Source organism: Vombatus ursinus, unplaced genomic scaffold (assembly GCF_900497805.2).
Source record: "Vombatus ursinus unplaced genomic scaffold, bare-nosed wombat genome assembly UNPS02014945.1, whole genome shotgun sequence".
NCBI lineage: Eukaryota > Metazoa > Chordata > Mammalia > Diprotodontia > Vombatidae > Vombatus > Vombatus ursinus.
In genome coordinates, this window is record NW_020954723.1 from 11,345,922 (window position 1) to 11,356,129 (window position 10,208).

At 36.1% G+C, this 10,208-nt stretch overlaps 1 pseudogene; it reads left to right on the top strand.

Annotated features, from left to right (window-relative positions):
- Positions 1-9,650: 9,650 nt before the first annotated feature.
- On the top strand, positions 9,651-9,839 carry LOC114030044 (annotated as a pseudogene).
- The last annotated feature ends 369 nt before the right edge of the window (positions 9,840-10,208 follow it).

The following is a 10,208-nucleotide window of genomic DNA, read 5'->3' on the forward strand; positions in this document are numbered from 1 at the left end:
CTCCACAGGTCTATGATACCTAACTTTTCTAATGTTCTATTCACCTCTTTAACTTCTTTCTTGTTTATTTTGTGCTTAGATTTATCTAGTTCAGAGAGGGGGAGGTTGAGGTCCCCTACTAGTATAGTTTTGCTGTCTATTTCTTCCTGTAACTCCCTGAACTTCTCCTCTAAGAATCTGGATGCTATACCATTTTGCGCATATGTTTCATAATGATATTACTTCATTGTCTATGGTGCCTTTTAGTAGGATGTAGTTTCCTTCCTCATCTCTTTTGATAAGATCTATTTTTGCTTTTGCTTTGTCTGAGATCAGGATTGCTACCCCTGCTTTTTTTACTTCAGCTGAAGCATAATATATTTTGCTCCAGCCTTTTACCTTTACCCTGTATGTGTCATTCTTTTTCAAATGTGTTTCCTGTAAACAACATATTGTTGGATTATGGTTTTTAATCCAATCTGCTGTCCAATTCAGTTTTATGGGAGAGTTCATCCCATTCATATTTATACTTATGATTACTATCTGTGTCTTTTTCTCCATCCTTTCCTCCACCCTGTTTATGCTTTTCTTTCTCCTTTCTCCTTCCCCCCACCACTAATGTTTTGCTTTTGACCAACGCCTCCTTAGGTCCCACCTCCCTTCTACTATCCCTTCCCCATTTCTTCCCCATTACCCTTACTGCTTCTTTGCTCCCTTCTATCCCCCTCCCTTTTCTTTCCCCTTTTCCCTCCTACTACCTATAGTGCAAGTTAGATTTCTATACCTAACTGATTATGTTATTCCCTTCTTCAGCCAAATCTGATGAGAGTAATGTTCAAACAATGCTCATCCCCCTCCCTTCTTTACCTCTGCTCTAGTAGGTTTTTGTGTCTTTTCCTGTAATGTAATTTACCCTTGTCTGCCTCCTCCTTTCTCAGTACATTTTCTTAGCTCAGACTAATCCACTTACTTGGATCCATTTAACCCACTTGATTAATTTTTTTTTATCATTACATCAAAGTCAACTTATATCCACCCCCTTTATGTATACCCCTTTAAACATGGTATAATAACAATAGAGTTCTCAAGAGTTGCAAGTGTCATCTTCCCTTGTAGTGATGTAAACATTTTGCCCTTATTAACAACATATTGTATCTTTGTGTCCCATTTACCTTTTTATGTCTCTCTTGAATTTTGTACTTGAAGATCAATTTTTTTTGAATAATACACTATGACCAGCCTTGCTGATTCCAGTCCAACACCAGATAAGCTGCCAGAACCCTACAGCCTCCAATTGCCAACATAAGAGGCCCCAGCACACAAAGCCAGTGACCAAGACCTAGGCTCCCAACACAAGAAGCTTGGGTCAGTGCCCTCTGCTCCCCAGCAGGAGAGCTTAATCTCTTTAAAAGCCAGACAATTAAGAAACACCATGAGTAAAAAGAAACCTAGGACAGATTCATATTATGAGAAGAGTAAAGATCAAGACAGAAATTCTCAAGAGAACAACACTGTCATCAAACCCATATCTGCAACATCAAAAGGTAATATGAACTGGTCTGAAGTTCAAAAAGCCTTCTTAGAAGAACTCAAGAAGGATTTTAAAAGTCAAAAGAGAGAGGTAGAGGAGTCCTTAAAAAGTACAATTGGCTAATTGGAAAAAAAGTACACTGAAGAAAACAAGTCCCTAAAAAACACAATTGGCCAACTGGAAAAAAAGTACACTGAAGAAAATAAAACCCTTAAAAATACAATTGACCAATTGGAGAAGGAAGTACAAAATCTAACAGAAAAAAAATGTTAAAAATTAGAATTGAACAAATGGAAACTAATGACTCTATGAAACAGCAAGAATCAGTCAAACAGCAACAAAAAATGAAAACATAAATGAAAACATAAAATACCTCATGGGTAAAACAGCTGACCTAGAAAATCGATCCAGGAGAGACAACTTAAAAATTATAGGCCTAACTGAAAATCATGATGAAAAAAAGAGCCTGGACAATATCCTTCAGGAAATCATGAAGGAAAACTGCTCTGAAGTCCTAGAACCTGAAGGTAAAATAACTGTAGAAAGAATCCACTGCTCCCCGCCTGAAAGAGATCCCAAATTGAAAACACCAAGGAATATAATAGCTAAATTCCAAAATTACTAAATTAAAGAGAAATTACTGCAAGCAGCCAGAAAGAAACAATTTAAATATCATGGAACCATTCAGGATTACACAGGACCTTGCAGCCTCTACATTAGAAGACCATAGGGCATGAAACATGATATTCTGTGAGGCAAAGGAGCTTGGAATGCAGCCAAGGATTAACTACTCAGTAAAATGAGTGTGATTTTTCAGGGAAGGAGATGGATATTCAACAAAATAGGGGACTTCCAAACATTCCTGATAAAAAGACCAGGGCTCAACAAAAAATTTGATCTTCAAGTACAAGATTCTGAGGTTCATTTTAGAAGATTTGGCCCAATACCCAAGCCTATTAGGATACTTTTCGATATTGGCTCTGTCACCCAGTATGTTCCTTTTCAGCTTTGTGTCATATACAAATTTAGTGAATATTCCATCTATGCCTTCATCCATGTCATCAATTAAACATGTTAAATAACACAGGGCCAAGCATGGATCCCTGTGACACTGTACTAGAGACATCATACAATGTTACCATTGAAGCATCAATACTTATTTTCTGAGTCCAACCATCCAAGTATTTCTGAATCCACTTAATTATGTTCTTGTCTAATTCATATCACTCCATCTTTTCCAGGAGAATAGTATAAAATACTCTATCATCTAAGTACTCATTGTTCAAGAGTCTATATTTTGAAATGCTTAGAAGAGGGAACAATATTGTTGTCTATTAGAACTATATCTGCCACAAGAAGACTGAGTTGTTTCCAAGATTTTAATAAGGTTCACTAACATATTTCCTGGCTGGGTCGATTAATGTTCCTTCTTTAGTCCTGGCATTTAAAAACATTAAAATATATTAATGATATCTCACATATGTATAGTGAGTAAAGGTCTTCAAAGTGTTCTACATATATTAGTTACTTAGAATTTCCTAAAAAACATAGAAAGTAGATGGTATTATTAATCTCTTTTTTCAGATAAGGAAACTGAGGCATAAATGGGTCAAGTGACCTGCCCAGGGTAACACAGTTAGTTAGCATCAGAGTCAGTTCTTCTAGACTCCAAACCCAGCTCTCCATCAAATGTCAAAGTAATTACTGCTACTCTGGGGACTCAGTCATTTTGTGAAAGAGATAGGAAGGCAAAATTCCTCATCTACAACTTTTCATCCAAAAGAACAAAGAACAAAACAATAACATATCTACTAACAATGTATAAATTCAATTTTGAATTTACTCTATTGGCTGATTTGTTATGTTTCTTCCATTTTGAATTCTGGCCATTTAAGGCTTTTCTCCATTTTGGATTAAAGTAATGTAGAACAGTTTTGTATTGTTTTAAGAACTAGCCTCAGAAAAATGAGTCACAGTCACAGGCTTATATTGAAAAACTGTGACAGAAAGAAATCCCAGGCCTGAAAGAAATCCCAGGCCCCACAAAAATGTCCAGTGTGGACACTAATATTAGGGGAAAAACAGGCAAAAATAATGGATGACTAATCTTAAGTATGGGTTAAAAACTTTTTTTTTATAAAATGGCTAAAAGGGTAGGAGGATGTTCTTGCTGCCATGAAGTTAAATATTTTTCTACCCAGTATCTAACTCTGCTAGCTCATGGGCTACAAGGATGACCTTCCTTCAAACATCCTGTCCTAAGTATGGCTCCCTATGAGGTGTATGTGTGTGTGGTTGATTTTTTTTTGAAGAAGATAAAGAATCTACTTTGAAGGGTAAAGCACCCCAGTAAGAAGAGAAAGGAACATCCTGTAGAATGGGGTAAGCTGTCACTGCCCATGTGGTCTAAAACAAAAATAATTGAAACATGGTGTTGCTGAAGCCTCCTGCTTCTCCTCAGTCACAAATATAGCAAGGGGAAGGGGGTATGGTTCAAGTTTCAGCCTTCCTGTACCAGAGACATAAACCAACTAAAGAGATTCAGAGATCTTACAAAGAAAATGCAAAACAAAACAAAACAAAAAACGGAAGTAACTGACACCCAATTGAGAGAAGACTGAGGTTGTTTGTGAAATGTTCATTTATCATAAAATAAATATGTTTCTATTTAGTTCATGCTCCTTTTTCCTTCTTGGATACTAAAACAACTCACAGCTGTGAATATACCTCATGTTACAGAGATCTTTAAATTAATGCAAGAAAATGTGTTGTCAGTATCAAGAATTAACAGCTTTCCTTGAGGCCTCCATCAGGATGAAAGTTACCTCAAAGACCTCACTCTCCCAACTATTTCACTCACTGCTTAGGATGTGTCTTATGAAACTTTGGTCCTGTCATTGCATTTAATACTGAGCTCTTGGTTAGAACAACAAAGATATTGTTCCTAAGCCATGGAATACATGACCCAACATGAAAACACATTGAAAAATATGCAGAAGTGCTGTTTCAAATAAAAGACTTAAATTGATTCACTGTGACAAGGACTTCTATTCCAAAACTAATAGCTGCTTGAAGTTTTATGCTATTACATGATGACCAAGAGGATGATTCTGGTGATCTCTTCCCTATAGAGAAGAATGTGTAATTTAAATGTTATTTCTTGGAGAGGAGAACAACTTCCCAATTAACTCTTCTCTATGTATTGAAGAAGTCATTGATTAATTAAGAGATACTGTATCTAAAATAGGAAAGACACCATCATCAGTGCTAGTCTCATATATGAACAAATCAAGAGTAATTTTGGAAAGGCCAAGGATTTTACTCTTTAAGGATTTTTATTAAAATAAAGCATGAAAAATCAACTTTAGAAGGGAAAATGAGAATTGTGACAAAAGTCTGATTGGATTTGAAAACTGTTGATGAATAAAAACAGTTGATTGGATTAAAGGTTTGTATGTATATGGAACAAAGTGTATAAAAGAATGTGTGAGCTGAACATAGTTAAAGCTTTTCTTTGTCTTTGTTATGAATCATGGAGAAGAAATACATTAATTCTCTCTTTCAGTACAAAACAATATACTCATATGTGAATTCTGGTATTATTATAGATGTAGGTACTAGAGAAAGTTGACTTTTCCTTTATTATTGTTGAATATGTTCTATGTTACTTCTGTGTGGTTCAAATTATATTTTATTAATATTTCAAACCTATTAAAAAAGAATTTTAGGAAAATCCTATGAGGACATTGCACCTGAGGATATCATCAAAGGATAAATTATAAAATGAGTGAAGATGTTTATTTGAGCCGGGATAATCCATTGTACTCAGCATCTATTCATTATTCCAATGAGATGAGGGCTAGAGGTCAACTTTTAGACTAGAAAAATAGAACTTTGTATTCAATTAATCAATCATCAACTATTTAGCAAGCACCTATTACATGTTAATAATATATAACATACAAACAAAATAAATGGAACATAAGGTAGGTACAGTAGGTGAGATAGACTTTCAATCGGAAGAGAAATTGAATTGGCTATAATCCCTTACAGTAACAGATTGGGGAAAAAAGGTTTAAGAACAATAAAGTAAAAATAGCCTCAGCCTGTTATTGTACTCATTTTGATTTAAGATCTTACCATTTCAAACTCTAAGGAAATCCAGGGGTTATGTTTGCATAGTTTCTCATTGATAAAATGTCATCATAGCTTTCACTTATTTAATCAAGATTAATTAATCAAATCAAATAAACCAGAAAAACATCTTTCCTCAATAGTGTTTATGCCTATCTCTTCCTCTTCTCTTGCTCCTCCCCTCTTTCCCTATCTATCTGTACACACATGTGTAAACACACATACACATATAAACATATATGTCCCCTTAATAATCTAGGATTGAATAAATACAAACATTGTTGAATATGTTATTAGCAATTAAATAATAAAACAATATTTATATGTGCATATATGTATATCTCTATATAGATATGTATATATCTATATCTGTCTATATGTATCTATTTATCTATCTATCTTTTGCTATTTATGTCCTTCTAATTATGAGAAAATCATTGTGAAAGTTGTCTCTAACCATACCAAATTGGAAAAGACCTCTCCTTACTTCTGGAAACACAGTTCTACCAGTCAGCTCATTCAATATCCCAAATAAAATATTTTTTCAATAATTCTTTTCATTTTCTTCACAAGATAGAAAGGTAAAATAGTTACATCAAGAAATAAGGCCTCTCTACCTTCTTTCTCTCTGTTACCTTTCAGCCTTTCTCAAGATGTCATAGGAAAAATTTATTTGCAGATGACAATTTCTCTTTACAAATAAAGTGTGATCTCTTTACAAATGATTAAAATTGAACCTCTTTACAAATACCAGACAATTTCTCACATATCTTCAAAGATCAAAGTTAGATACATACTAACTTCATAGGTTAAAGCATGGATGGGGAAGCTGTGGCCTGGAGGCAACATGTGGCCTTCTAGGTCTTTGGGTATGGCCTTTTGACTGTGTTCAAGTTTTACAGAACACATCCTTTTATTAAGGGTATTTTTCCTGTAAAGTTTGGATGCAGTCAAAGGGCCGCACTTGAGGACCTAGAGAGCCACATGTGACCTTGAGGCCACAGGTTCCCCACCCCTGCTTTAAAGTGCTGCCTAAAAGGATAGCTACAACTATTAGTCACAGTTTCTCTGATCTTAAAGACATAGTAATAGTTTTGATAGTCTTGGCAGGAGAGGATTTTTAAGAAATGATTATAAACTGACCACAGGTTTTTAGCACCTAGAAAGACCTTAGATTTTATCGTGTCCAACCCATCCATTTCATAAGGAAGATGACTGAGGACCCTAAAAGTAAAATAATTTTTGTAGTCACCAAGTTTCATGGAGGTACCTTCAACAGTAGGCTATTGGATCTGTTTGAGGCAGAAAAACAAAATAGGACCAGAAGGAAGAAGTCAAGGTTGAATTAGAATTTTCAAGAACTGTAGTTCAAAAATTTTAAAAGGTAAAGAAAACTACTTTCCTGCAAAGAGAGAAAAGGAAGACTTGAAGCTAAGGCAAAGAGTTTTTAGAAGCCAGACAGAAACAAGGGAAAGATTTTTCTCACCAAGGGAGCAAACTGAGGTAGAAATTTAAAGGGGTTTTTTGAGGGTCAGGGGCCAACAGAGAAGGGGAAAGTATATGACTAAAAGGTATTTGTAAAATGTTCTCATGGAAAATGTCTTTGGCACCTAGACAGAAAACACCTCCTGTAAGCCAGTTGCTCCCTACTCAGATACAAGATTGGAAAGCAGATTTTGAAAGTTGAGAAGTCCTACCAAACCCAGTCTTCTTTTGATTAGGATCAGTGCTATAATAAGGTGATAATGAATCTAGGCCAGTTCAGTTGAGGACTGGAGGGCATAGTAGCACAGAAGACAATCATAGGTGGACAGTGACCATGTAGGGGACCATGTATATGCAGGGGAGGGGAATACAGTACAATCCTGGAAGAAGGAAACCTATTGCCTTCCCACCCAAGATTCCAATTTATGCCCATGACTCCAAAGGAAGTAGGGTAAGTATGCTGTCACATTTCACATTTGGCACTTCAGGAAAGCCTCATTTGCCCTGAGCTAGTTCCAGCCCTGGAAAGAGCTCTGGGAGTTTGGAAAGAACTCTGGGCTAATATTCAAATCAGCTTAGAATGGGGAAACTGAGTTTGAGAAGACCTTAATGGTAATCATGGAATGGGAAAGAGAAGGGGTGGCAGAAACAAAGAAATACCTAGACCTAGTTCCCTCTGAATTTACATTTTTAAGAATTATATAATCTGTAACTTTTGTCCTTTCATGTTATTTTAGAACCCCTGTGGTGATTGGTTATAAAATAAATAAATAAGGAAATACCTAAAAAAAAATTGTGATCTAATTTCAGTAGGCAATGAGATAGAGCACAAATCAAAATTATATTTCCTTTCCTAGGCATCTGGCAAAGGTAACTCAGGTCTGAACAAGTAGTGATAATTATGTGTCAAACCTTGCGTTTCACTAGAGGAAAAACAAAAGGAAGACAACCAATGTGTCAAGCATCAATGAACAAGTACCCTCCCAGTGGTAAAATAAAGAAGACAATTGACATGTGAAGAAATGTGAGGTTCTTATTGGTTAAGTGAGTTGGTTTAGCTGTAAGTTACAAAGTTAAATAGTGGCAAGGTCAAGACTAGAACTTACTTTATTTTTTATCTTCATTTTTTAATTTATTTTTTAGTTTTCAACATTCACTTCCATAAGCTTTTGAGTTTTAAATTTTCTCCTCCTTTCTCTCTACCTCCCTCCCCAAAACAACATGCAATCTGATATAGGCTGTACATATACAATCCTATTAAACATATTTTCACATCAGTCATGTTGTAAAGAAGAATTATAACCAATAGGAGGAACTACAAGAAAAAGAAACAAAACAAAACAGAAGAGGAAAATAAAAAGAACAAATAGTATGCTTCGATCTGCATTCAAACTCCATAGTTCTTTCTCTGTATGTGGATAATATCTTCCATCATGAGACTTTTGGAGATGTCTTAGATCCTTGCATTGCTGGGAAGAGCTAAGTCTATCAAAGTTAGTCATTGCACAGTGTGACTATTACTGTGTACAATGATCTCTTTGTTATGCTCACTTCATTCAGCATCAGTCCATACAAGTCTTTCCAGGTTTTTCTGAAGTTGGCTTGCTCATAATTTCTTACAGTATAATAGTGATCCATTATATTCATCTACCACAACTCGTTCATCCATTCCCCAATTGATGAGCATCCCTTCAATTTCCAGTTCTTTGCCACTACATATAGAGCTGCTATAAATATTTTTTGTACATGTGAGTCCTTTTCCCATTTTTATGATCTCTTTGAGATACAGCCCTAGAAGTGCAATTGCTGGGTCAAAGGGTATTACCTTCATTTTGTTAAGAAATGACTGGATGACTGCCATTGCCTTCCTCTATGGAAGAGAGAAAAACCTATTAAATATCTAGTCAGATTACAAACCCAATCTGTTACTGTGTGATTTTGGCCATCATTTTCCCTCTGGGAGAGGGGAGCAGTTTTCTTCTCTGTAGAAAAAGGGAGTTGGATTAGATTATTTCTAAGCTTGTTTCTAGCCCTAAAGCTTTGAGTAAATGGGGTTAATAAATAATTGATTATTTATCCAATGACCTGAGCTTTTTATACTTTGCGGGTTATGGTGACCAAAGGAAAGAGCATGGCAATGGCTTAATGTGATGGAATTTTGATCATACAATCAGTTCCATTGAGCAAGTTTTTATAAAACATCTTCTAAATACGTATCATATGGACAAATTGCAATAATTCAAAAGTCTGAGCCTCAGAGAGGCTTATGCAGGAAGAAAGATGAGTAAGTACATTTAAAAGACTTATGTAATACCAGATAGCTGTTCTTAAGTATTAATAAGAGCAATAGCTAAGTCCTCAAGCCATGCTCACACATTAGAATGGATTATCAAGGGTGACAATGATACAGGGAATATTAAATAACTCAGTTCTAATGTCCATTAATAGTGACATGAAGACATCTTTCTCCTGGTCATCCTTCTGCTCTGAGGACTGCGTGCCTGACATCTACCTGCCAGCCATGGATCCCAAATGTAGCTGCGAGAATGGTGGTTCTTGCACCTGTGCAGGCTCCTGCAAATGCTAATCATGCCAGTGTGCCTCCGGCAAGAAGAGCTGTTGCTCCTGCTGCCCAGGAGAATGTACCAAGTCTGCCCAGAGCTATGTCTGCAAAGACCCCCAGACTGGGAGTTGCAGCTGCTGCCAATAATGTCCTCACTTCCCTTTGACTGTAAATAGAAGAATTTGTGCAGACCTGAATTTTCGTGCTGCATGCATGTGTTTTCTATTGTTTTTCTATGAGATGTATGAATAAAATAAACTTGATAAATACCTTTAAAAAATAGTGACATGAAGCAATTGACTAGACCAGGGGTGGGGAACCTGCAGCCTCGAGGCCACATGTGGCTTTCTAGGTCAATTTTGGATTCAGTCAAAGAGCCACAGTTGAGGACCTAGAGGGCCACATGTGGCCTCGAGGCTGCAGGTTTTCCACCCTTGGACTACACAAAATTTTTAGTGAAGACACAGAATGGAAACCATATTCAAATTGATTCCAGAACATGTGGACTCAAGCTTT